This window comes from Scomber scombrus, chromosome 20 (assembly GCF_963691925.1).
Source record: "Scomber scombrus chromosome 20, fScoSco1.1, whole genome shotgun sequence".
Taxonomy (NCBI): domain Eukaryota; kingdom Metazoa; phylum Chordata; class Actinopteri; order Scombriformes; family Scombridae; genus Scomber; species Scomber scombrus.
The window spans coordinates 23,158,971-23,166,873 of NC_084989.1; the positions used below are offsets into that span (position 1 = coordinate 23,158,971).

Consider the following 7,903-nt stretch of genomic DNA (forward strand, 5'->3'; position numbering starts at 1 on the left):
AGGCCCCTCTTTTTGTTCCAGCACAGCTCAAAAGGGAAACACAGTCTGGGGGAAAACCAAGAGGGAATTTTAACTTCTGAAGCCTGAACATTATTCTTCTCATCTGCATTCTTACTGCTTGTTCAGTCTTGTAACATCCCACTCACTATACCTGTTGCTGTGTGTCCTAAGTTTGCTTGGGAGACAATCTGATGAAAGACAATTTGCACAATAGATGACAGAATGTGATAAGGACATGAAGTTGTCTTTACTGGCCTCAAATGATCTTTTCTTACCTTATGTCAAGAAGCTTCAGTAGACTGTCACGCTATGCTGGTGGGTGTAATCTTTGGGCACAATACTTCAATAGGGTAGATTTAAAGAAGTGTTATTGCGGGCAACATATTATCATGTTGATTTTTCTCTTAGGAATGTAACTGCAATAGAAACATGATGTTCAGACTTTTAAATGCTTCACCTGATTAAATGCACCATTTTAACAAGTCATTTGTCAATTTTTAACATGATTGTTGTTTCAAACTGTGTATTTTATGATTTAGGTGCTTCAAGGAAATTGATAATACAAATCATTAATTGATTAATAGATGTAATCTCATCGTCCAAGTCTTCTTCTCTTACATTTTGTTTTTTGCCATAGCCTGAACTTCTCTATATCTGTGTAGTGTGTTCCCCCGTTTCCAGCAACCATGTTATCAATCTTTTTGATCAGCTCCACCACTTGGTTTCTGTCTCTTTTCTTTATGTTTTCAAAGACGTGGAACCTGTTTACACAGCTCTGGATGACTCGTTGGAAGTCTGGGCTGCTGTCACGTACATACTCTTGTATGAGCATGTAGAGCTTATCACCAAAAGTAAACAGCACGACCATGTTTGCTCTTGGACCTAACAGCTGTTGAAGGGCTTCCACTGAGTTTTTCTCTTCATTGGTGAATCGACCAACTGTGATGACCAGCAGGAACACATGAGGACCAGGATATTAGACTTTGACACATCTCACAATTTCTTTTTTAATGAATTCTGCTGATTTTGCATTGTCCAGGAACCCGGGTATATCACATATAACATTAACCATTCTTTCGCCCCGGCTTGTCTAATATTTTCTTCAGAGGTCTCAGTGACTGACTCAGGCAAGGCACAGGATTTGAACAAATCCTTTCGCAGAATGGTGTTTCCAGAAGCACTCTTGCCCACACCAGTTTTTCCAAATAATACAATTCTCAAATCTGGACCTGTAAACAAATCAGAACTTTTGTTTAGGTTCCTGAAAGAGTTTATCTGTGCCATGATTTATAAATAATTTCATGAATCTAACCTCACTGTGATAGAAAATAATAATAATAATAATAATAATAATAATAATAATAATCATAATAATCATAATAATAATAATAGAGCATCATTCATACAAGTGATGTAGCTCAAAATGCTTTACAGAAAAATAAACAATACAACAACAGCAAATTACAATAAAATTAAAATAAGACATTTAGTGAGAATAAGTTAAAATAACATTAATTAAAAGCCATAATAAATAAGTTTTCAGCTTTCATTTCAAAATATTCACAGAGTTCACATCTCTTATAGCTTTTGATAGAGTATTACATAATTTTAGCATAATGCAGCATCATTTTCAAAAATGCTGCACTAAATATTTTCTTGTGTGTATAATTGTGTGTATTTAAAAACTCAGTAGTAGATTATCTGTGAAGGATTGTAAAACAACAGTCTTCAATATAGGCCAGTCCCAAAACCGTTTAGAGCTTTAAAAATAAATAAAAGAACAGTAAAAATCTATTTTAAAAGATACTGTGAGAAGTGTAGCTAAAACCAGATGTAGGAGCCATATATTTGATTTCGTTGAGTGGTAGTGCTCCTCCCAAGCTAGGGGGTGCACGGTAAAAGGCCGGCTGGGCACAGATAAACAGGTCATGCCAATCATATCAAGCCAGGTGTGTGCTGATGGCAGGCGGGGAGTTCCGGTCCTCTGAAATGAGGCCAACGCGGAAGTAACTTAAAACTGCATTCTATCAAAAGGCCACCAGGGGGCGACCGTTTTGGTGTCAAAAGGACTTCCGTCTCTATACAAGTCAATGGAGAATTCACCAACTTCTCACTTGATTTCTAACCTCAGTAAACGTTTTCAAAATGTGTTTATGGTCTCAATCGCTAGTTTAAAGCCTTCTTCAATGCAGTATGATGTTCATTTGTGACATTTTGGCCTCCCTGATTTTATATTTGACGATAAAGTAGGGTATACATTAGGGTGTGGCTACGTCGTGATTGACAGGTTGATTGGTTCACAGGTTCAGGAGGGCGCCTCTTGCCCCTTCTGATGCCCATATAAGTAGAATCCGTGTTTTTATTTTTCCCGGCATCGGCTGAAATTTTCAAGATGGTGCTGTTCAGATCCGAAACTATTGGCCTCCGAGCAGCAGTCCACAAACCAATGGGTGACGTCACGGATGTTACGTCCATTTCTTATATACAGTCTATGGCTGATGGTGAGAACAAGTTTTTGACTGTGCTCAGGAGCAAAGGGCTGTTTTCTGTTTTGTTTATTGTAAAGTTATATATATGTAATAAAATTGAAACCTGCGTACACGTCAGACGATCCATTAGCCTCCAGTAGTGCTAAAAGTACAGGGCATAGTCACGACACCAGAGTTAAAAGTCTAACAGCACAATTTTGAGTAAGTGTCTTAATCTTTAAGACAGTTCTAGAGACCGAACCCAGTTCTCAAGGCGATCCATAAGATTGTCATGATCAATTTTGTCGATCATCCCAGCCAGTATGTCCAGGTGGGCCCATAAGGGTTAAATTTGAGCTGCAAATATGGATCCCACGTGGGTTTGTCCACAGTTTCCATGGTGGCCCCACCTGTGTTTGTCCATATGGGCTTCGAGTGGGTTCTGATGGGCTTCAGGTAGGGCCCAACTGGGTGAGGCCCATGTAGAGCCCATATTTTTGCCTATACAGGATCAGAATGGACCTTAAAGGGGGCCTGTTCAGTCAGCCCACATGGGCTTCACATGAAGGGCCCATATTACTGAAATCATGCCCATGCCTACTCAGTACCCACTTAGCCCACGATAAACCCATGTGGGGCCCACATGGACATGCTGGCTGCGATAGAACTTAGATCCAAGACCTTATTGGCAGCGTTAAGACTGAGGTCACTGACAACTTTAACAAGGGCCATTTCTGTGCTTTGGTTTAAATATGGTTAAAAACAACTTTCTAAAGAAAGGGGGGTCGGTCGCCCCCTCCTCGTGGCCCAATTGTTGAAAAACGCGCTAAAATGCCCTCCTGGTTGGCAAAAACATGCTAAAGTGCCCTCTTCAGTGGCAAGAACGCGCTGTATGTGCCCTTTTTTTTCTTTTCGCCCCTGCCCTTCAAAAAGTCTGTGCATGCACTGCAGACACCCAATCCTTAAAACCAATTGATCAGTTTAAAGCTGCAGTTGAAAAACTACCACGGTGCCAGCGTAAAACAAGATGAAGCAGTGTTTTCAGTCGCCAGGTAATAGGCATGACAAGTAACAAAGTTACTGTACTAAAGTAGATTTTCCAGGTATCCGTAATTTACTTGAGTATTTATTATTCTGACAACTTTTTACTTTTCCTCCCTACATTTGAACACAAATATCTGTAGCCTACTTTCTACTCCTTACATTGTCAGAACAGGCTAGTTACCTTCAACCTCAGCGACTTTATGAAAAGAAGACATGACGCGTTATGCTCCAAGGGCATACAGACAAGGAAGACTTCTTACTTTTACTTGAGTAAAGAAGGTGAATCAGTTCATCTACTTTTACCAGAGTCTTTTTCTACACAAGTATCTGTACTTCTACTTAAGTACAGAATGTGAGTACTTTTGCCACATCTGCATCTCACATACATGAGATGAATCAATTTAACTTGTAATTTTACCTCTAGGCGTAGATAGAGATGTACCCATCTTGTCTATGAATTTTATAACATAGTATCTGACGCTTGTTTTGCCTTCACAGCTGACACGCCCTATTTTTAGATACACCACATGTGGAAACCAAACATCCCACACAGATTGTCTCCTACTTTACTCAGCTGGATCTGAGGACCATGTCTCTGAGTAAGTTTGGCCATGATAACTTTCTATACAGCATGTTTGTTAGTCATTTCATTGCTTTTTGCCACTAAGACAGCACTGTTACAGTGAAAGGAAACTAATTTGGATTAAAGAGAAAATGTTGCTATCCACATGAATTTTCAATTGCATGGAGCCCCCCTGGTGTCACAGTATTCAGGTAGGAACCTTTATGTGCTTTACCTATGGGACAATAATAGAGTGTGGGAGTAAATCCAAAGAAGTGAGTGTAGAAGTCGTCTAAGCACTTGGAAGATTTAAAATATCTAAATGAAAGCAAATCAAAGAATACATTTCCTAAAATTATGTATATATCTACTTTGTCATAATCAAAAAAATCACTGGTTAAATTACTATTATTATTTTATTTATGTAAGACTATTTTCATTTCAAAAAGCTTCTCTTCGCCTCATGAAAACCGACTGTCCTGTTTTTAGTCTGTGCAGGTGTGTGCTGCCCTCTGCTGGACAAAACTGAAACACCTCAAACCTCTTCACTTTGCTTTCTGTGCTGTGGTTTGATTTTAATGTGTCATAGACATTCATGTCCCAATGAAAAATATTCATTCAGTTTAATTAAATTCAAAAAGCCCATTATTTTCCTTTTAATATGTTTTATACAATAGTGACAGTTATTACAGACAATTACTAACACTGTTAATACCTTCCTAAAAAGGAAATACACATTATAATGTTTATTGTGGTGAAAGAGTTTAAATAATGTTTAAAGCCAAAGAGAACTTCCTGTTATATTGAATCTTGTGTTCAGTCAGAGTTAATGGTTTACTTTTACTGTTACTGTTACTGTTACTGTTACTGTTACCATTAGATCACTATTAGTGCTATTAGTATTAATGCTACTGTTGCTATCACTGCCATTATTATTCTTACTGCTGTTAATATAACTATAAAACTAAGGCTAGACAACAGTACTACACTGTAAACTGTAGTTCTGCAGTGAAGAGATGTCAGTTATAGTTTTAGACTTGAACATTACCTGCTTCTAACTCTACTGTAAATGATGGATTAACAGTAAATAACAAACCATGGTGCACTGCAGAAGTACACAGGTTAAGATGCATCATGACTGAATAATCATCATAATCAGCAGCACTCTTACTTCCTGTCGTCCCTCCACTGTCACTATAAGAAATGCATAAAAAGCACCCATAAATATTTGTAACACAGACTGAAGGAGAATAATAATCAGAGTTGTTCAATAATAGGTAAAGGTCTAATTGAAGCAGGTCAACACACTGAATAATAATTTATTTTTCAGACATTGTCGCAAACTTGCTGCTGCACTGAAGGACACAAGATAAGAGGGGACTATATATGAGTGAGTCCAGCTCTGTTTTTGAAAATGTTCACATCTGACATGATCTGTGGGGGCAGGAAAGAATAGCTCAAGAGTGCAAAACATGTTTTTGGAAATGTTGCAGAATGAGGTACCATGATGACACAGAGATGGTTCATATGTTTCATTGAGTTAAGAGGAAGCTCTTCCCTCTGTTTCCTGAATGAAAATGATGTGTAAACTGGAGTTGATTACCTAAATAGTTATGGTTACTTTTCTGTATTTGAGGGCAATTTCTAGCCACCATTTTTCTGTTACTTAATACTTTTACTACATGTGAATGTTTTAGAGTTAATCAGGTTAATTTGTTTAAACAAGTTATCTTCAACATTTTGCAGAACAGAATTTTATAGAATTTGATAGAAAGCTCCTGAATAGACTTGTTGTGAGACGTTTTTATTGAAGACCTTCTTGAGTCTCTCTGACTCTTAAATGACTATAGGTAAACTGGGCTGTAGGTTAAATTGGTCAGATCAAATAGAAACTCGTTCTGCAAACAGACTGAAATACAACTGTCTTATCAATGTTCTCTGATTTTAACAGAGAGCCAAGATGGCAAAGAAGAACCTCCTTCACATTCTGGAAGATTTAAGAGATAAAGAATTTAAGGACTTCAAGTGGCACCTGAAGAATGAAGAGGTGGGAGACATCCTCCCCATCCAAGAGAGCCAGCTGTCAAATGCAGAGACGGGATGTGGTGGATCTGATGGTGCGGACATATGGATTTGCTGGAGCTGTGGAGGAGATGAAGAGTATTTTAAAGGAGATGAAGAGGAAGGATCTGGTGAAAAAGTTGCCAACCATCAGCTCAAAAGGTCAGTCACATCCAGACACCAGATCTGTGAGGAGAAACAGTCTGTGTCTTTATATATCTCATCATTTTAGAAAAAGTCCAGACAGGCTTTGAATTTAAATAAAATAGTAGATAATACATAAGTTCCAGCTTTAATTTGAGCAGGTTTACACGACATAAAATACATAGAATGGGAGATTATGCCTAAATTGCAGAGGTTCAGATGGGACAGGCACACATGAAGTCAGACTAAATGATCGTACAATGCAGACCTGTGGAAACCATGAATGAACTCTTGCCAGGCTGGCAGTGACGTAATTCTGATAAGTCCTACAAAGTAACTGTTACTTCTTATTTGGGATTTGGGAGAAACTTGATTTCCCCAGGAAGATTTCTCTCTTTCATGTATGCACATAACTTGTATTTAACTAAAGACTTTACAGTGCATAGGGAAGGGGGAGCAGCTGAATGAAAGGACAGATTAATACACAGTGATTCATCATAGTATTTAAAGTCCAACTAACAAATTATCCTCTAGATGTCTAGATAAGTTGATATCCACTACTTAACATTTTAAATTTTTTTTAACATAATTTGCAATCACTTTTATAACCTCACAACTTGATGTGGATTGTTCACAATTCTTGTTGAGCGAATTACATCAGTGTTTTATGTGACTGTAGTTCTTGTTTTATTAAAGCCTTTTGTGTTAGATTTTGTTTGTATGAAAACTGCTTTACAAACTAAATCTGATTAATAACTTTGCAGTTTGAGCTTAAATGAAGGATTTTGACTTTGGACTTTGATGTGTCTTACAGACCAGGAGAGGGTTCTGCAGAGGAGGTTTCCGGTTGAGGAGAAGCAGTTCAAACTGGTAGAAGACGAGTTTAGTCGAGAAATGTTTGTACATCACCAAAAAGTTATACTCCATCAGTACATCTTCGAGGGTCCTGTCATGGTGCAGTTAGGAGAGACAAAACTTGAAGATCCGATCAAAAAGGTAAAGGAAAAGAGAGTTCAGCTTTAATGATCTTCATGACATCCAGCTGTGTCATTTTATCATGCAAACAGATAATGAGAATTCGTACCTCAGAAGTCCTGTAGCCTTAGAGATCGGGTCAGACCTGGTACTGTCCAGTTTGTCCTCTGCTGCCCTGGTTGAGGCTGAGACAGCAGTGCTCAGAGACCTGAGTGAGGTCACTGTGCAGCTGCAGGGCTCTACAGCTTCATCTCCACATCTGGACCAAGTGAAGGAAATCCTGATTAGCCACTTGGTGGGCTGTACTGAACATGTGAACAAGCTGAAAGACGTTCTGCTAGACTACCAGATGAGCCAGGTCCTGAACTTACCCAACCCTGATATGATGGATGATTTTGATAAAATCTTGGGTCTGATTGAGATGAAGCAGACTGCTCTGGATTGCAACGCATTACAAGCTTGGTTCTCTGTGAAGAAGAGCACCAAACTTAACATGTGTTCTTATTTTTAGCTTCTTTCTTCCTTGATGATTTTCACTGACCTGTTTCAAAAGCTTTTTTCCACTGTTTACTGTTAAACCACTTCTGTCACATATTTACAATAATACTATTTTCTAATACATTTTTACATTTTTACTTCAGGAGATTTC

The 7,903-nt window shown here is 38.2% G+C and overlaps 1 pseudogene; it reads right to left on the reverse strand.

Annotated features, from left to right (window-relative positions):
• Positions 1–592: 592 nt before the first annotated feature.
• LOC134002145 (GTPase IMAP family member 7-like) lies at positions 593–3,200 on the reverse strand (annotated as a pseudogene).
• Between the last annotated feature and the right edge of the window lie 4,703 nt (positions 3,201–7,903).